Source organism: Dermacentor albipictus, chromosome 9, assembly GCF_038994185.2.
Source record: "Dermacentor albipictus isolate Rhodes 1998 colony chromosome 9, USDA_Dalb.pri_finalv2, whole genome shotgun sequence".
Lineage (NCBI taxonomy): Eukaryota > Metazoa > Arthropoda > Arachnida > Ixodida > Ixodidae > Dermacentor > Dermacentor albipictus.
Window position 1 is genome coordinate 106,436,962 of NC_091829.1, and position 21,620 is coordinate 106,458,581.

Sequence of the window (21,620 nt, forward strand, 5' to 3'; positions counted from 1 at the left end):
AATATAGCCTGAAAATTGATATTAACGACTGGTATTCATTTAATATCATTCTTAAATAACAATATTTTATGTAAAATCAAGAAAGGGGCTCGAATAGCACACTGTGGTATAAAGGTTATAAACAGGGATAAGGTGCCTCAGAAAGGCTTGCCAACGATTCGATGGGAAGACATATCGTCGTCAAAGGCGGTCTCGTCATCCTCGGCATGTTAGTTTTAAAGGGTTAGTGCAGTGACGTCACGTGCGGTTGTTGTCGGTGGCGACTGGCATATAACCTTTATACCACAGTGTGCTATTCCATCTGTCAGCCCCTTTCTTGATTTTGGATCTCCATGCCAGCTGATGATGACGGAACAAGGTAAGTGCCTCTTGTTATCCTTTGTCCACGTAGCAGTCCTTGGAGACAGCCAGTACACATACTTGAAGGAACACTTTCCACCAGGCCCACACGCGCCGTACATAAGATACCTGAGTGGGGCGCAAACATCAGATATTCTCCCGCTAGTTTGTGATACGCCAGTTGACACCACACACTTCATTCTCAATGTAGGTACAAACAGCCTCGGAACACAAAGCGCCGCGGAAGCGATCGAGTCCATGAACGTCGTAATACGCTCTATTCAAGCCGCTCACTCAAACGCACACATAATCGTAACAACTCTCACTCCCTGCCTACAAAATACCGCCCACTAATACACCAAACTAACGCACTCATCAAGCACAATGAGGAGACTAACAAGCTCAACTCATTAATTTTCAACTTCCACTTACACAAGAACGTTGACACGATGCATCACGCAGAAATACACGAAGCACCGCACGAGCACCTAGCTTGGGACAGTTTCCACTTAAACCGCAGAGGAATTCAGCTAGTTTCTCAACACATCAAATCCTTTATTAAGGACAAGTACAAAAAAACACTCTTTAAATCCATCTCAAATACCACGCCCACCGACTCTACCGACCGTGCCACCCCGAACTACACAACTGCGACAGTCACCTCAAAAACAATCGGAACGACGCCGACAGCCGAATGTGAAACAAGCCACTGCACAAGTGCAACAGTCACCTCAAGAACACTTGAAACACAGACAGCGGAATGCGAGACGAGCCACAAGACACACACTACTCTAAAAACGACATCAACGACAGTGCAAACAGACACAACTGTAACAGACAACAAAACATTCACTACCGAAGTTTTCACACAGACGCCCACACGCCTACCTGCGCACGCAAAAAGTCAAACAGAAACCGAGCTCAAATTAAGCCAGGCATGCGGTAATAAACCTGCCACACAGAAACACACCCCACGCAAATCTACTCGCAAAAAGACAAATAAGTGACAGCCATCACACATCAATAACTCTTCTCTGCCACGAAGCACCAAATTCCTACAGGCTAGAAAACTTACCAAAAAACATGCGAGCTACACCTCCCATCTGAAAACCTACACAACCTGCACAGAGAAAAATATCATCCCTAAAGGTCTAACACTGAAGGCTGTACTAGCTCTAGGAACACTCCCACCACACCATCGTACAAACTGGCAAGAAACATTGCTCAATGCCTCACTTTCGAATATCCTCAAGGAACACTGCAAAGAGGAAATGGAAAGTTTTAGGCACAGGCCTCTGAACACAGCTCTGACACCAGATGGGAAGAAAGATTTAGAGCATTACGACGAAAAGCAGTCTAGAAAATTGGTTCAAAAACAAAGGAAAAAGGAAACTTTCAGCAGAAAACAACCTTCCAGGCAAACAGCCACCTCACGCCAAAAAGTGGGACCTCGCGTCTAGAAATACCAGACATCACGGAAACTTCCACAAAATTAAACCAGTCCGATGTTGTAGACATTTCAAAAACATTAAGTGAAAAAGAAATAAGCGTGCTCCGCAAGGGCCTAAACTTTTGTCCCATGAACAACACAATGAATGAAATCGAGCTTCACAAGGACCTCTCAGAATTTTCCCGACGAATGCGTATCAGACAGCTTTTCGCAGACAACGCACCACAAACCGGGAAGACACCACTTAGAGCCCAATCCACTTGGACTCCCGAACTAGAACAAGCCATAGAACTTGAGAAATTATAAGTCAATCCAAGACATCTAAGCGGCCTAAAAACATAACTGCATCGCAGAGTCGTAGAATTTCAAATCTTAGTTGCCGAAATGGCATTGTTATTAAGGAAGCAGATAAGGGTGGAAGTATAGTTATTTGGAAAGTAGAAAAATACAAGCACGAGGCTTACAGACAACTAAACAACCCACACCATTACCGTAAGGTAGATAACGATCCGACATTATCCTACACAGTCACAATTACCAACAGGCTGAAATCAATTTTTTTGGACGAAGAAGAAGTGCACGGAGCAGACACGTCTCTCACATCGGCTCCGTCTTTTTCGATGTTCCGCTGGCCAATTTTTCGAGGTACGACGATTTCAAGCACATCATCAGATTCGTGAAGTTGCCCAGACTCGACTGATACGAAGTTTCGAGGCGGGAAAAAATTTTTTGACAATTTTATTGGACTTTCTCTGTTCACCCCACTACGTGCGGAGCTAACCCTAGCGAGGAGCAGGGCCCATTAGGCCTTGCCGGCCTACGCGCCAGGGGGACATGACAGACTCCCGTATGGATGACGAAGAGGACAACAACGAGGAAGATTTCGGTTGGCAAGTGGCTACCGGACGACGATCCCGTGCTGGAAAGAAGAGCAGCAACGCGGCGAACGCGACGCCAAGTACCTCGCAAGCGTCCGGCGGCAGCAAGGGACCCGCCACCAACACCGGCTCGATCAAGTACCGTATAGTAAAGGCCTCAAGGATGCCCCAACTGCCCGAGGAGCATCGGAAAATTATAATCAGGCCACGAGGAGGACTAAATTTGAGCAAAGTAAGTACCACCGCTATTGGAACTGCAGTGATCGAGGCTTCAGGCCTAACGGCAGAGCAAGCAAGTGAAGACATGGTGTGCCCCAACTTCACGCAAAATATCGTGGTGGTGAGCACTCCTGATCCAGAACATGCGGCAAGGTACGTGAGAATGAAGTCCTTCAAAATCGTGGAAACGGAGTACGAGGTCAATGCGTACGAGACGGCCCCGCACGCCACGTGCAAAGGGGTGATTAGACAAGTCGACATCAGGGACTCCCAGTCTACTATCACAAGGAATATCGTCCATGAGCGCAACCCGCTCGCTTTGGCCGCCAAGCGCATCAAGACGTCAGGCTCAGTCATCGTCCTCTTCGATGGACTGAAAGTGCCAAACTTTGTGCGCTACGGGCCGACCTTGTTGAGATGTTATCTCTACAGGAAACAATTTGATGTGTGCTTCACTTGTGGTAGGGTAGGACACCGCTCGGACGTGTGCCCCACGCCGGACTCTGTTCAGTGTAGAGGGTGTGGAGCCCCCAACCCACGAGCGGACCACGTTTGCACGCCCAAGTGCAAGTTCTGTGGAGGAGACCATCCCACCGGAGACAAGGTGTGCAAGCAGAGATTTCAAACACCCTATGTGGTACGAGCTCGCCGAAGGGAACGCGCCCGGTCCCGATCGGCCACGAGGGAGAGAAGCCGCTCCAAGTCGGGAGGATCGCAGGTGCAAAGGGAACGCGCCCGGTCGCGATCGGCCGCGAGGGAGAGAAGCCGCTCCAAGTCGGGAGGAGCCCAGGCGCTCTTAGAAGATGAAACACCCGGTGCCAAGCCGACAGTTGGGACCGCCTGGGCGGATAAAGTCAAAGGTACGGTGAGAGTCGTTGGTGGCGCCACTACGCCGGCGGTGACTGAAAGCAATGATGCCAGAATAGAACAGTTGATTAGGGAGGTAAACTCTTTGCGTAAAGCTAATGCAGAGCTGACCAAACAGGTAGCAGAACTGAAAAAGAAGGCACAGCCGAGCCCTGCCAGCGTAGCAGTAGCAAGACCAGTAGGTCAAAGCAACGAACCAGGCGAGGGAGATAACTCCCCCGCCCCGAAAAAAAGAGCAGTAAGCCCCGAAACTGCCTCGGTTTTCGAAGTCCTTAGCGAGCTGAAAGAGGTAATCAAAGAAATTAGAGAAACGACGGAAAGGACTAACTTTAAAGTGGATAAACTATGGAAATGGAGGTTAACGGCCGAACAGCGATTCAAGAAACTCGAAACGAAATGCGACGACGACGAATTCTTGCCGTCAGAATCAGAAAGCGTAAAATCGCTCTCCGGAACGTCAGGGGGCGCTCCAAAGAGATCGATCGCGGGTAACAACAAAATTAACCCATTCAATAATCATGGATAGCGCCCACAGTTTTAGTGTGTGGCAGTGGAATTGTCGCGGATTCCACAACAAAAAGGCATCGCTGCGCCAATTAATTAGATCGATGGGGGTCAAACCAAAAGTAATTATGCTGCAGGAAACTTTAGCGGACGAAGTAAAGCTAACCGGGTACAAATCGGTATGTAGAGAAAAAGATTCCGGAAGGGGATTGGCCACCCTCGTTGACAAAAAGCTACCCTTTATCGAACACGATATCCATCTCGGACTGAGTAAAATCGAGTTTATCCTAGTAGAAGTCGTACTCAAAAGGCACAAGGGCAGGGCGCAGAGTATCTTCTGCCTGAACATTTATAGCAGTCCCACCTACAAGAAACAAAGCTTTAGGGCACTTTTCAACAAGGCACTCGCTGTCGCAAAGAGCTCTCCGCTCATCATCGGAGGGGACTTTAATGCCCCCTACCAAGCGTGGGGATACGCTTGGAATACAAAGAAAGGTGAGGGGTTATGGAACCTTGCCATGGACCTGGGACTGTGCCTGATCACAGATCCGACTTTCCCCACCCGCTGTGGCACGTCCACGTGCAGGGACTCTACGCCCGACCTAACTTTTGTCAACAACTCTAAACAAGCTAGTTGGGAAAACTCGGGCACCGATCTAGGCAGCGACCACTATATCATACACATAGGTATAGGTATGCCGAAACAAGAGGCTAGAACCTTTCGGTGCACGGGCTGGGACCTTTTTAGGAAAGTTAGAGCGAAGAGACTAGAATCGAAACCGATAGAAGCGGGCAGACAGTCCTTCCAGACCTGGGTCAACCAGCTCGGAGAGGACCTCAGGGAGGCCACTAAAGAAATTAAGACAGAAGAAAACATAGAGAGCATGGACAGTAGGCTCGCGCATCTCATCGAGGCCAAACAATCCATTCTGCAAAGATGGAAAACGCAAAGACTGAACCGAAAGCTCAGGAAAAAGATAGCGTTACTAAACAGACAGATCGAGGAGCATTCGAGAACGCTCGTGAAACAGCAGTGGGACGAAGTTTGCCACTTGGCAGACGGCAGAATCAAACATGGAGGCAGTTGGAACATCCTCAAACATCTATTGAACGAGAGCGACACTAAGTCAAACAAGAGAACAGCAATTACAAAACTGGTACATCAAGTCAGCCAGTGCACGACTCAGGAGGTAGTCATGAGGCAGCTCGCGGACAAATATCTCCCGCTCGAACAACCGGGCGATAGGGACGAACGCGTGGAGTACATGGGAGGACCGTGCGAGGAAATGGACCGCGATTTCACCGAGGGTGAGGTACGGGCCGCCCTCCATGGTCTCTCTAGTAGATCGGCAGCCGGACCCGACGGTATTACCAATAAACTCTTAATGAATCTAGACGATGAGTCGATCACTTTCCTGACGGATCATTTCACCGAGTTGTGGAGAAAGGGAGACTATCCGGAGGAATGGAAGATAGCTAACACCATCCTCATACCGAAACCGGGCAAACCACTCCATCTGGATAACCTACGTCCAATATCGCTTACATCGTGCATAGGTAAAGCTATGGAACACGTTATTCTTAACAGACTCACTAGTTACGTCGAGCAAAATGACATACTCCCGTATAACATGATCGGTTTCCGCCCCGGACTATCGACTCAGGACGCCATGCTCCTGATCAAACACCAGCTCATACACGTTAGCCCGGTGCACGCGAGAGCGATTCTGGGACTAGACGTCGAAAAAGCTTTCGATCGCATACAGCACAAGGCCATCCTCGAGGTCCTGTCCGAGCTGGGGTTGGGCGAGAGGCTATACAGTGTAGTCAAGGCGTTTCTGGGCGGTAGGCAAGCAAGCCTCACGCTAGGTGAACTAAAATCAAAGGTGATGAACCTGGGAAACAGGGGCACCCCGCAAGGGGCCGTACTTTCGCCCATGCTATTTAATCTAGCAATGACCAGAGTCGCGAGGAAACTGGAGAGCATAGAATGTATACACTTTGCAATATACGCCGATGATATAACCATATGGAGCGCCAACGGTAACGTAGGCCAAACGGAGACCAGACTGCAAGAGAGCATACACGCCGTGGAAAGCACGCTAGGCGAGATGGGACTCAACTGTTCGGCGGCAAAGTCGGATCTTTTGGTCCTAAAACATCGACGCAGGGGTCGAAGACCCAGGGGCTACGTCCCCGGGGAGGAACCCAAGATTATGTTACGCTGTCACGACGGATCCGCGATCAGGCAGGTGGAAAATATTAAAGTTTTAGGCTTCCACATAGCAGCGGGAGGTACCAACCTGAATGCCATTCAGCACATTTCCAACAAGACGGACCAAGTCATCAGATTACTAAGGAGAATCAGCAACAGACACAGAGGCCTGGGTGAGGACAGCGCTCTAAGGCTAGTGCATGCCTTCGCTCTATGTCACTTCACCTACGTGGCAGGTCTATTTAAATGGTCGCAGGCCGAGCTGAACAAGCTAAACACTCTGATCAGAAAGTTAGTGAAGGCTACCCTAGGTATACCCATCAGCACCTCGAACGTGAAGCTCATGAACCTAGGCGTGCACAATACGATAGAAGAGATGGCGGAAGCGCAACAGATGGCGCAGCAGGAAAGACTGACGAAAACGCGAGCGGGCAGGCTTATACTCAAAGCGATAGGGACAGACCCAAATAGATCAATGAACCCGAAGGAATCCGAGGTAGAATTGAGCGCGAAACTTAGAGACGCGATCAGAACCACCCCCCTCCCGAGAAATATGCACCCGGAACACAATGTTAGCAGGAGAAAAGAAATTGAACAGCTAGGACAACAGGCGTGGACAGGCCGACGTGGACGCGGCCCGCCTCGGTCTGAAAAGACCGGGCTTCAGGACGCTAATAAAGTTTTGTGAGTGAGTGAGTGAAATCAATTTTCGCTGATGAATTGATAACACCATCAGAATACAAATTTCTTAAACTAAGCAACAAAACTGCCGGGCGCTCCTACCTTGTTCCAAAAATTCATAAAATTTTATCCACTGAACTATACACAGCTATTATCCCAGGTCGCCTAATAGTATCAAACAACAACACCCCGACAGAGAGCATCTCCACATTCCTTAACTACTTACTTGGTGACTTGCCAAAAGCACTTCCGTCATATGTACAAGATACGCCCCACCTGCTGAGAATTATGGAGGACAATAATATTAAAGGCACACTACCCCACAACATAATTCTCGCAACACTAGACGTCATGGCCCTGTACACCAACATTCCAATCCCCGATCGTTTATCTTCGACAAAACAAACGCTGTCGAAACACAATCCACAACAGTCAACTGACGTCTACTTGTCTCTCCTTGAATTAGTTCCAACACATAACTTCTTCGAATGTGAGGAGAGTTACTACCTACAGATACATGGTACAAGCATGGGTACGCCTTTTGCACCGACCTACACGAACGTATTTATGGGGATTCTAGAAACAGATTTCCTATCGCGCTGCACTGACAAGTCCCACACATACCTATGATACATAGACGACGTATTCATAATATGGAAACATAGTCAAGACAGTCTAGATAAATATGTAATATTTCTAAACCCATCTTATCCAACAATAAAATTCACATCAGAATCTTCAACTGAGCGCATAAACTTTCTGGACACACCAATATACATTGACAAAGGGGCGCTAAAAACAGCGCTGTATAGGAAACTTTCCGACAAACAACAGTACCTAGAATATACGAGCCACCATCCCAGACATTGCAAACAAGGCATCTTTAGAGGCCAAGCCACACGACTACGTCACATTTGTGTTTAAAACCAAGACTCCATAGATAGACTCAATCACACTAAAGAAACCCTATCAAACAGGAACCACCCAAACAATGACCTTCAAAAAGCCTACACCACTGCAACCAAACCTGATCGAGCCGAGGTCCTCAAGCCCCGCCCGAGGATCACAAGAACAACAACGCCTCTTCTTACTACAAAATTCTCAAACGCACTCCCAAACGTGAACAACATCCTCAATAAATACTACCCAATTCTCACCAGCAACCAGAAACTTAACATTTTTCCCGACCCACCCAGATTAGCCTACAGGCGCAACACTAATTTTAAATATATTCTTGTGCATGCCAAACTAAGAACAAAGACGAAGTTGGGAACCGGTCTCTATGACCTCCCCTGGTGCTCTACGTGCAAACATATTCAATCTGCTACCACACTAAAAAGTACAGAGTCGATTTACTCACACAAGGTAACTTCGGGTTTCACCTGCACATCAAGCAACGCAGTCTACTGTCTAGAATGTGCCACTGGTAGCAAACAATACATAGGTGAGACTGGACAAGAAATTCATACAAGACTCAACGACCACCGCTCGGATACAAAACACAGTTTACGTAAAGCAGTAGCCAGCCACTTCAATGAACATGGTCATATATTCGACAAAGCAAGGCTCCATATCTTACAAATTCCCGTTCACTTCGCGAAAGGAAATATACGGAATCATGCCTCATACACAAGTTTAATTCCCTCCACCCGACGAGAAATAATTTGGCACGTGGCAACTTAGAATCTTTAAAAGCGCTAACTTAAATCTGAAATTCTCATATCATCAACCATGGCACAAATCACATTATGCCACCACCTACCCTTAATTCTTAACCTTACCTATTACTCCATTTCAAAAAAACATTTCCTGCCTACTACAGAATTTAATATCCTCTTTCATGTTTTTGTGTTTCTATCGACTGTACGACCCCCTTTTCCCAAATACACCTGCCCCCGTGTGCTTCTGCACACCTCATCCTCCTATTTTTATTCTAGTTTCGATCGCCCCCTTTCTTTGTGTTTTTTCGGTTTTTTGCTATATATTTTTTGAAACAACCTCACCAACACATTCCAATGTCCCAGACGCCAGTATACCTTTTTCGGCGCCTCAGCTACACAGGGTATCGCCATTTCTGTATACCGGCGTAACGACGCCTACGTTGAGCTACTGGGGCTAACGTCCCTTGAAAGTCCATACCGCTGCCTTCCAGTTACCACATGCATTGCACCCCAGGCTCCTTGTCTGGGGTGCAAAATTGCTCGATGCATTGCTGCTACGCAACTAAAGTCACTCTTTTCAGTGGCTCCTAGGCCACTGCGGCATCATGGGCAACGAACATACCGATGAAGCTGCCAGTAGGGCTCACGAAAATGCTGGGAAGTTTGGGGATGTGGGGTTCTCCTCCCATGCTCTTGCGACAAAGGAGCGACAACACAGTAGTGGAAACAATCACAAGGGCATTTATTTCATAGATCAAGGCCTGCTAGCCGAGTTGCTATGCACAAAACATGCCGATGGGCATGCGACAAATCTAGGAAGTCCGACTCACCGCGACCGGATAGCGAGCGAATATGTTCGCCCCATGCTGGATCCCAACGCCTGGTCGTTCGCGTGTACGGTCACGTCAACGGTGGCGCGTTCGAAGGCGGCCACGCGAGACGGTCTCGCAGAAGCATGGACCGGCGCACGCGCGGCACGGCACGTCCGTACTGCTTGTTGTCGCGACCCAAAGAGGAGGAAGCGCCTTCCGCACCCGCACCCAAGTAACCCCGCCGGTAGCAGCGCAACACTCGCGCCATCTCTCGCGCTGCGCTTCAACCACATCGACCGCCGCGGGCGTCACGCAGGCCACGCGGCGAAGCGGGATTGCAGGAGATGGGGGAAAACAAGATATCTGGTGACGCGCGAGAGTCGCGCATCCCCACAGAAGGAACCCATCCCGCTATCAAGAACCGATGCAGCAACAAAGCTTCGCATACTCGCGCATGGTGTCACACGAACCATGTGGAACGCGCCATGTTCCCGGCATGCTCCATTGCACTGCCTCGACCCAGACCTCGGACTACGCATTCCGTCTGGACTTTCCTACACCAGTTCTCTGTCGACTAGGGCTTCGAATGTCTTTTACGAATTCATTTGCTTGTCGCATCGGAATGGCTGATAGTGCTGCCTGTGATAGTTTCGGCAGCGATTAAACAATCGAACTGGCTATGGTGTTGGGCTGCTGAGCACGAGGTCGCGGGATCGAATCTTAACCATGGTGGCCGCATTCAGGTGGGAGCGAAATGCGATAACTTAATTCATTCCTTTAGCGATACAAATTTTCTCAATAGCAATTATTTTCAGAGTCGGATAATTTTTCTTAAATCACCCGATTCTTGGCCAACCCCCATAGTGGGTGTGAGCCACGCTCGGAGGCAAGCTGGCTAGCATGCACGAGTACGTAGGTCAGAGGCGACAATTGGGGCGTCTTCGTTGATCTTGAACAATTGACCTTATTGCAATTTACAAATTCATTAGAGAGAGAAGACGACTGCCTTATTCCATTTCCAAAATTATTTACAGCTCATTTTTGCTTACTTTCTTTCCTTCGAAATTGTTATATGTTAAAATTATTGTAGCTGTCTTCTGATACTGTCTTCTGATTTTCTGAAACGCCCTGCGCTTTTCTCATGTGAATCCTACTTTTCTTTCGAGAAGTAATAATATTTTAAATGCAGATGCGAAACCGTGCACCTGCTTCTTTTTGGTGGATAAAAGACATTGTTGGAAAACAAAGCAAGAACCACTCGATGCGGTAGATGGCAGAGATTAAAGAAGATGAAAAAGAGATGAGCTCAGTTTTTGTATGTTTTCTTATCTCTCTTTCTTGATTTTTTTTTTCTCATCGAATAAGTAGCACTTCAAAAGAATAGGTAATCGTTTCAGCACGCAATTCTTGGCCAATCCCCCAGTGTGGGTATGAGCCATAACATGAGGCAATAATAATATTATTAATAATATTAATAATAATAATAATAATAATAATAATAATCTCAGCGGTGACAGGTTGAATCGTGTAAATGTAAATTGTGCCTGCATGTCTGAACAGCCGGCCGGAAAGTTAGGGTAGTCGGACGCGTAGAGCGCAGGGGCGGATGCTTTGAACTCACTGCTGAACGCTCCCCAACGGTAACTCGTAACGGCACAGAACGGGCTTCCAGCGTTCGGTGGGTTCGCGGTACCGGTGGCGATGCCGAACGAAGGAGTTCGGACAGGGAACATCGATTTCGTCAGACCCCAGTTCGGCTTCGGACAAGGCTTCAACTTCGGACTAGGCCCCTTCGCCATGGGACGCGGCAACTTGCAGCCGGACGCTGGATACATCTGGGCTATGTTCGCGTTGGGCTGAGGTCAATCGGTCCCAACCAGCGGCCGCAACAGCCAGGTGGAACACAACTTACGCCCGCCGGATTGGAGCAAGGTTGACCTGCCGACATGCCACAGGGATCTATCTATACACCGAACACTTCAGGACGGCCCATCGATCGACCGGAGAAGTGGAGGCCTACCGGGAAGCAAACGAGATCACTGTTGCGGGACGCGGGGTGCCCAAGCCGATCCTCCAAGTCGACGAAGCTGGCTTCCCTGACTTTAATAAGAAGGTATTTGAGGCCCGCAACTCTGGCTCGTCACCGACCGCGTTGGAAGCTGAGTGCTGGCCCGTAGCACTCAGTGGCCGAGATCTCGAGGTCGTCGTTAGCGCCTCGTCGGAAGGGACGTCGCTGGCCTACTTCGTCCCGGTCATCGTTCACACACAGCATCAGCCCGCCTTGCTGCGCGGCGTTGGACCCGTAGTGCTGGTGCTGACAGCGACATGGGAGCTGGCCCATGAGGTTCGCATGACTGCCCACGAGCTTAGCAGGAGGTCGGGAATTTGAACGGCGCTTATCCGGCAGTGCGAAGCAACCGCAGCAGAGGCAGCTGGAGGAAGGCGCCCAGATTTACATAGCCACGCTAGGCCACCTCGTATTCTTCATGGAAAAGGTGAAGGTGAACTTGCGCCAGTACCTGGTGCTGGACGACGCCGACCGCATGGCGACGATGGGCTTCCGCAAGTAGCTTCGGACCATAGCGAACACCCGACCGGACCGCCAGACGATCGTGTGCCTCGTATCCCGGACATTAGAGACGCATCCACTCGTCGAGGAGTTGGCGAAGGACTACGTCAGCGTCGCTATGGCGGACCATGAGTACAATAACCGGCGAGTAAAGCACATAGCCCATATTTGCGAGGAGACCAAGAAGGGGGGGTGAGCTCACCGCTCTCTTGAAGGACATCCTCAAGGAAGATAGTTGCAAGGCCATCATCTTTTTCGAAAAGAAGGAAACGGTCGAAGACCTCAGTTCGAGCTTGCGCCTCCTAGGCTGGCCCGTCCTCGGCGTCCATGGCAGCAAAACTCATCGAAAAAAGGAGAGGGCCCTGAACGCCCTGCTGTTCGAGAAGGTGCCCGTCTTGGTGGCGACAGACGTGGCGACGAAAACTGTGCAAGTGGAGAAGGTGCGCCTCGTCGTCAACAGCGGCTACCCGAGCAACCCGGACCAATATCCGCGCCGGTTCGAACCAAGCGCCGGTTCGGCTCTGCCCGACGGTACCGGTAGGAAGTACACATTCTTGGAAACCAACGACAGCGCGCATGCCAAGGAGCTGATGTGGTTTCTTCGAGAAGTCAAGCAGGCGATACCGGCCCGGCTGCTTAAGGTGGCGAATCGCGTGAGACGAAAGTAAGCTGCGGACTACAGCGATCTTCGAATTACTCGTGTGGCTAGCAGGGTCCATCCTTGACTCAAGGCGCAAGAAAACGCCGACACAGGAAGGAAAAACAAGACATACCGAGAATAAATCGAGAATAAACTTTGTTTCAAGTAGCGCTCATCCTTTCTTGTTTGCCCTCCTTGTGTCCTCGTTCCTTGTGCTTTAGGTCAAGTATGAATTCTTACGAAATAGTTCAAATTTCATCTCTCTTTGATTGGAAGCATGCAGGAAAGTTACTTGAGGAAATCGATGCAATAATCATTGCTCCCCATGGCAATGTCTGGCCCAGCATATAGACGCTGAAACGGTGCTCTGCACATTGAAAACTGACTGCAATCGCTGCAGCTAGAAGCACGTGTATATACCTGCAGGAAATAAAGCCGAGCCACACGCTTAGACGCAGCTGCTTTCTTTGCTTCTTTAAAGGGACTGATGACCAATTTCCATGGTATCTATTGTTTTTAATGCAATGAAAAGCTTATCAGTCAGATTATCTAATCGTGAATTCGTAAAGCGAAAAACACCGTGGAATATTTTTTATCACAATTTTTCGATCTGCAGTGAGAATGTAGTCGCTCACTGAAAGCATGCTGAAAACATTGATAGGTGAGCATGATGGCGTTTATACGCTGGTATTAGTGGGAGGGAGACAGGCGCGGCCGTAACTGTGAGAAATTATTATTTTGTTTATCAAGTCGATGTTCTTGCGATTTGTGTTTTGCGAAGCGGCAAAGGATTTCTGCGATAATAATTACGTGTTTTTGTGCGTTTGTGTCCAACTACTTTGGCATTTAACCAGTCAAAACGAAGCCAATATAATCGAAAAACGAAACGACTCTGTTGCACGTGACACGTAGTGCAGCGTGTTGCCGTAACCATGCATGCGCTTTTGATTTGCGAAGCGTAGAATAAAGCGCGAGTGTCTAATAATACAGCAACTGCAGTTTTAAGCAATACTTTGTTGTACTTAAGAACAACCAATAACGTACATTAACCTCAGACTACATTCGAAGTACCAAAATTTCACCGCCAGGCTTCGCCACTTTCTGATTGTTGAGTTCCTTTGCAAATTTAAAATCATAATTCCTACTTCAATCGTGTACTGTGTGCTGGATTCTATCGCTATAAACGATGGTCATTCAATTTTTATTGACGTGTCACAATACATTGTGGCCAGTTGTCAATGCCTTTAAGGATTACTGAAGAATAAAGTACGGACGTATGTCTTCTATGCGTGCCATGTCTGAAACTTGGATAAAACAATGCTACTAAAAATATGTCACGTTTTCTGTTATATGGTATTTCTGAATCCGTCACCACCTTAAACAAAGTGCCTCGAGCGGCCTGTCGAGTGGCAATTTTGCGCGTATTCGCGAGGTTCTTTCACGCTCGCAAAAACACTTTTATGTAGCACGTATTGAGCAACCGAAAGCTGTATCGGGAGTTTTTCACCCGGTTGTCTACGTTTTTCTTATTAACACTTTTCATCTAAGTATCATATTTGACAAGTTTATTAATTACTTAGGAGTAATAATGTAGTTAGGCGGAATGCAATCAATTATCTGAGTATCTCCAAGGGACGGCAAGCAACATTACCTTTTTTTTTTCTTGCAAAGTGGTATTTGCATATTTTTAAATTTTGGTGCATAGCAGTTGGGACATCCTGTATGCTATACGGGACATTATCGGCGTCAGAACGGTGAAGTGTGGACAAGGATTCCGACGAACTAGCAGTGCGCTCTCGATCGGTGTCCAGCCCAAACTGTCCCATTTTCCTGGTCTTCTGTCGGGCTCCCTTCAGATTCCACTTTGAAGAACAGCCCGTGGGATTTGGTGGAGGTGCGGGGCATTCGTCTTCCTTTTCCACACTTCACCGTGTTGGCGCCTACATATATACGCTCTTCTAGGCTCTCCCATGCCCTCTCACCTCTACCACTTGACTGACTTCACACACCATTTCTGATGCGTTAATATCCTATAGGTACTTCACACACTTTCTGGGGCGTATGTTTGTATCTAAGCGGTTTCCCGCCCACCTGCGTCCTTGAGTAGACCATGGTCGAATGCTTAGCGCGTCCGGCTGGTGTGTTGAAAGAACGGGATTCCAAACCAACCATAGGCCCAACTTGGGCCACTGAGTATGTGGCAATCTGTATATGCGCATCTCTCTTCAACGAACCTCTTAGCCTCCTCAACCAGGCCCGGTGCGCGGCAGGGGCCACTGCATGGAGTCCAACACTGAGGACCCGGCCCCCATGACCCTATTTTTCTTCGACATGTTCTCTCTCTCTCTTTCAAGGCGACATGGGTCACTGTAGATGCGCGACTGGGTAGGTACCGCTGTTTGAAGAAACTTTTTTACCCAGACTTCGAGCACCGGGCATGTGTCATTTGGTCTTTGCTGGTCTTCAGTGAACCCCTTTAAAAGGCCCCTCACTAGGCCACATAGAAAATTTCGGTTGTACGCTGGAAGTTGTTACGTGCCCACTAAAGAGCGTTCTACGAAATAAATTTTCAAATTGGTTCATTATTAGCCGATATATAAATATTTCGGTATCGCTAACCCATTGTTTGAGGAGGCGAGCTTCACCGCTACCTAAGACACTCTCTCCACTTGCCCCCTCTAGCATCAGCAAGCGAAATTTCTTCCCTGCGTTCTCCCACACCGGAGCTCGAAGATCGCGTGACGTATGCGTCACGAGCCCCGCCTTCGTCCCCCCCCCCCCCCCCCATCGCTTTTTTGCCGCGCAGGGCACTTCCACTGCCGGTGTCGTGCGTGAGCTGTTGCGTATGTCTCCTTTCGCTCAGCGCGCTGTTTATTCAAACCTCTGTCTTGTTTCGCGCAGCGCACGAGAACACATCACTAGCGGTATAACTCAATGCTACACATACACTAAGGCAGAAACAAGCGGGTCACAAAGCATGATCGCGCTCTGGAACACGGTAGAAAATGACATAGTTTCGGCGTCTGCGCCCGCGACTGCACGACGTAGGAACAAGCAGACGAAACGGAAGTGCATCTCTCTTGCCGTGGTGCGAAATGAAACAAAAACACGCCAACGTTCGGTTTCTGTGTTTTATTATTTCTCTAGACTTCGTCTGTTGAAGCAACATATTAAAAAAATAACAGATGTTGCCTTGAAGAATTATCCTACTCCCGTGTCGCTACGGGCGAAGCCACAGCACACACAAGCGAGAGATTGAAGCCCGTACATGCATAAGTGCGTGGGCGCACTTACGCACGCACGTCAACCCTCCGGCTTGGAGCGTGGCGCTCACGTGAAGAAGGGCAAACGGCGTTCTGTTTAAAATTTCGCCTCTTTCCGCGGCGCGTCGCGATGTAATACTTAGCAGACGCGATCGTTAGCGCACATTGTATACACTGCGCTTGTCAGCTAAAATTGATCGGACAGGCTGAGAGGCCCTTCAATGCCAACTTGGGTGACTGGGTGTGTGCCAGCAGGTGTGTGCTGCTCTTCGATGAACGACTTTGACACCTACTTGTATAACTAGGTATTTGCCACTGGGAAAGAGCCGCTCTGCAATGCCGAAAAAGAGCCCTCAAATTTCTGCGATGTTGAGCGGAATTGAGCCCACGTCAACAATGTCTACTCAAGAAGGGCGAAATCCGACGCATTAGCGAGCTGCGCCATACTGGGCATGTGTCGTTCATCAACGAACCTCTCTCCGAATTGGGTCACTGAAGACGTGTCACTGGTGTGCAGCTCAGCGAAGGAGCAATTAGCAGCGTTCGCAGGCACCTGCGCGCCACGCATCTCGTCTCGAAGGCCACGCGCGGACTTCGCGGTGGTGTCGCTAGATGGCGCAGTGTGTCCAGAAAGAAGCGCGAGAGAGAGAACGCCTTTTGCCGCATGACGCGTTTCTGAGCGTTCGCAAGCGCCAGGCGCTGAGTCGTGCTCCCTAAAAAAGTTTGCAGAAGATAGCGCCTCTTCCTCTTGACAATCACTCTCTTTCTCTCTCTTTGCACGCGCGGGTGCGTCATGCATTTCGAAGGCCACGCGCAGACTTCGCGGTGGCTCCGCAAGATGGCCCCGAGTGTTCTTAGGGAAGCGCGAAATAGGAATCCCGCTGTAGTACGCGCCCCGTACTTAACCCGTTTCTACGGTGGTGACAATAGGTTGTGTCGGTGTGTCGTTGAGCCAACGCTAAATGCACGACCACCGACACAAATCATGACTTGGGTTTCGCTACATTCAGCCAAGGACATAAGTGCCATATTGCAGTGCATGCAACTTTCAACTAATGCGAAAGTTATTAATTACTGTAAATAAGAAATTGTTTAGCATCAGTCGAGACGAAAAATTTATAGGCTGTCTAAAGGATAGACTTGTTATATTCATGGCTAGAAATTAGAGCACAACTTATTTCCTCCGTTTGTTCACTCAGAAACTTCTGCGTTGCACGAAAATTCCGGCTGCTCTGAGACAAAATATTAGTCTCTATTTCCATGAGTGTGTATTTCTGTGTACTTAAATCATTGTCATGTAATAAATTTAAAAAGTAATGTTTGGCAATTTCGAATTGTTAAGTGCCAAATCAAATACCAATATTATTGCAGCAACTATTTGATTTGTATGGAACTTTTCCAATATTCGCACAACACTAACGATATCTCTTCCTCTAACCTCGGTCTTGGTGTTTTCTCCCGAGCTTTTCAAGCGAAGCTTTCTTTGCCTACCCGCCCGGGTTTGGCGCGTACCTGCTGGCTGAGCGGCTCAGCATCTCGGCTGATATATTTCTGGATATCTGCACAAAGGTTAAATGAGCACAGAATAAAAGTACTGGCCAACGGGCTTATGTAAAGTGCAAGTATGCGCACCTCTGTTCTGAACAACAACAACAACAACAACCATAATAGTCCTGCATAAAACTTGAACGTATGATGTCTGCGCACTGGTTTTTTCCAAGCCGCACAAAACTGCCAATAGAATGGTGAGTTATATAGTCAGGAAGTACCGCAAACAAGATATGGGAACATGCATTACAAAAACAGCCTGTATAAGCTTGGTTTGGTTTGGTACCCACTGCGGTAGATCGGCCATGAGTCGGGCGACAGTAGGTAAAAGGGGAGAAATGCTTAAATAAACTTTTATAAACAGGGATAAGGTGCCTCAGAAAGGCTGGCCAACGTTTCGATAGGAAGACCTATCTTCGTCAAAGGAGGCCTCGTCATCCTCGGCATGTTAGTTCGTCACGTGTGGTTGTTGTCGGTGGCGGCTGGTTGTAAAGAGGGAGACTTCAAAGAAAATAAGCGCTGTCGCCTGACGTCTGTAAGCGTGGTTCCCAAGACGAGGGGACAAGAGCGGGAGAGTAGGAATGCGGGGATAAAAGAAAAGAAGGCTGGAACACCGAAAAATAAGAAACAACAAGAAAAGAAAAGGAGAGGCATGGGGGGGTGGGGGTGTTGGGGAAGCGAGCGCTTAGGAAGCATTCATGGGTGTCGTTGGCGGCGTGTTTTTGTGGCTTTAGAAGGGCTGGTCCGGCGGTCAGTGCGCGAGTAACAAAAAAGACCCAAAAAGACAGAGTGACTTTAGTAGCGTAGAGTGAAAGAGCGGCAGGAACTGTCCTCCGGCAGGAACTGCGCATTTCTCGACCGGGCGCAAGGGGAACAGACTATCGCGGTACAATCTCGCGCGCTCTATATGTAAGGAAGCGGGGGAGGGGGCAGCGCGAGAGGGAGAGGAGCGGCTTCGACTGCGCAAACAAGTGCGTACCAGTGCGTACTTAGGACAGCCGCGCGCTATCGCCCGCCCCGCATCCAGAAAGAGATCTGCAGATGCTCATGTATGAGCATATATAAGAGCGGCTGCAACACAGCCCGCACAAAGGTAACCTTTGTGCGGGCTGTGTTGCAGCCGCTCTTGCGTTGAAGCAATATTTTGGCACGAAGGTCACTTCGCTCGCTACTGCTGCCGCGCTTGCGCCCACCAGCGCTTTGACGGCAGCGTCCGCGCTCATCGAGTGTCATTTGTTCATGTTTGCTTGTGTGCGCTGACACCATGCTTGTCAAACACTAATGTTTCCAAGTTTATACGGCCGATAAAACTACTAGCCTACTAATCGATGTTTCACCCTTCGGGCAAAACTCACTTTTTTTCTTGAACCTCCTTGGTGAAAACCGACGAAGACAAGTCCTTGTCTTGTGCGCTAGATCCAGTAATGGAATACCAAGATGGGCAAACTTACGTTATTTTAAGTTTCAGTAGGCCGTATTTTACACTTGCGTTATGACCACAATGTTTTCAACATCACCCGGGTAAAATACATGTGTTCTCTAATGTTGCAGCACAAATTCTTTTTCTATTTTTTTTTATTTTGGGTGCTGTATTTACCAATGTTACCATAAAAAATAGATAAGTGGTAGATAAGTGGTTATAGATAAGTGATATTTACGGCAAAAGCTTTCCGTATAGGCAGTGGTATCGCGAAACACCATTAGTGCTTCATGCTGGCTGCGCTTCAAGATGTTTTATACCTCTAGTTTGTGTAATGTCAAACGCTGACTTTGACTTAGGTCAACTCAAGTCGATCCAGACCGCACGACAATCCGATTAGGGGCCCTGTAAGCGCTGTGAATTCGTATTGTGAAAGTCTGAGACGACAGATGTTGCGCTAGAATACGATGCAGTGCCCTCGCCTTGGGTGTTTGCGGATGTGTTTGTCTGTCTGTACCTGTCACCGTTGCGTAGTGAAATGTGCCGTGGTCTGACCTTGCGACGGTAGCAGCAACAACGACGATCGCAGCTGTCCGGGGCCACTGCGACGGCATGTCCCAAGAGCTACCGTTTCAAGAGTGGACCAACAGTGGTGCGCCGACCACGGACTCGACGTTCCGACGCGATGGCCCCGCTCCCAACAAGAGCGAAGCGGCCAAGCTACTCGAGTTGTCGTCGGAAAGTGAATCCGAACCGGAACCGCTTCAGCTTGTGCCGCCCAAGCGCAAAGTGCGCTTCCGAAAGTAAGTCGATCGGAGCGGGCGCTTCTAGAAAGAGTAGAAGTTCACACACGCTGCTGGTGCGTCGTGTAAATCTCAAGGTGTTGCGGGGTTATTTGCTGCGATGTATAAATACTGACCTTCCGGAGTTAAAAGGCCTGGCATAGGTTCTCGTCACGGGCTTGATAAGCCTGACTCAAAAGTCGTTTGCTATCTGTGTACATAGAACTGCTCGTATTGCTTTATCATCGGCTCGAATCGTAGTTGTCATCACCTTGGTTGTCTGGCACCCGTTGCGGCGAGCCATTCCTCTATGTGCAACAACTCGTGCCTCAGGTCTGATCGCCACAAACTTAGTTTCGAAGATTGACCAATTCCCTCCTAGCATTTCTGAAAGAAAGAACTCTGAAGCCTAAGGCTTCTCCGTTCGAACAATTTGGCCCACTCGTTGTTTAGGATTCGCTGGGCACCTCCAACTGATTTTTTTGTTGTTGTCAGAAAAATATGTTATCACAGTCCTGTTCTGCAACCTATGCGGCCTTCGGGAATTAGTAGAGCCTTATCGCCTCTCCAATGAAATAGGGCAGGACTGTTGTTGTCTTGTGACAACAATACGCCCTTACGATGAGGCTGTACCTTTGAGATAAACTGAAAGGAGGTGCCCAACATTCACAAAGCTTGTCACGGGGAGCAAGAGGTGAAAATTTCGTGAATGCATGGGAAGACTTATGCGACGTGTACACGCTGAAGCAGCTTTAGAAAACATTACCTTCCAGGACGAACAAAAGCTAATGGACAACCTTTGTCAGAAACATTCCAGCACAGAGCTTGTAAAAAAGTCATTCATTCGACTTGCAAACTAATGAACCTGGATCCTGTCATAGTAGTCCCTGTGGCCATCGGCACACAGGTGTCCTCATTTCTGAAGATCATAGAAGCAAGAATATTAAGCTTCATCTGGAGTGCTCGTCAACTCATTAGGGGCAGCAGCTTAGGTTGCTGCCACATCTTCATGACATTTCCATTTCAGTGGCAGTCTCACACAATGAAAAAGAAAAGAAATCGCACAACGGCAGGTTGGGTGAATGTTAGGGACATGGCAGAGCAAGAACATGATGCTTGGCCAGGTATTCTTGGACTGATACAGAAGTGTGAGGTCTTGCATTGTCATGCAGCAAGAACTGTCCAAGTGATGATAAATCAAGATGCCAATGCGAAATTGGGCTGTAGTACAATTTTAGCTCGTCAAAGTAGAAATCTTGGTTCATTGTTTCTCCTTCAAAGAGCTATTCAAGGGGCACTAAGCCTCTAGCATTAAAAAAAAAAATGAGATCAAAGTTTCCTCTCGTTTTCAGTGATTGTCGTTTCACCCTTTTTAGAGGTAGTAGAGCCGTAAACTCACCATTTGACACTTTGTCACTCTGTTTGGGGGTCATAATGAGAACTTATTCTTGAATTACCAATTTTGAAGGCAGTTTCACTCACGAGAATCAACACTAGACGCATGCACATAAGGGTCTGACAAATACAAGAAAGCAGTTCATTGGCTCTCTTGGGCTGAGTCTGGCAAAATCTCTCGGAAGAGAAACTATTGCCAAAAATGATCGCCTGAAAATACAACCCGTGGTAGTATTGGATTTCATCTCCAGCAGTAGTGCTAACCTAAGTGCGGGATCACTTCTGATGCTTCCCAAAAGTTTAGCAGCGATCGTTTGTCCGATTCCAATCTGTTCATTTGTCAGTGTGTGAGAGATGTTTTTCTCATTCAGTATTCA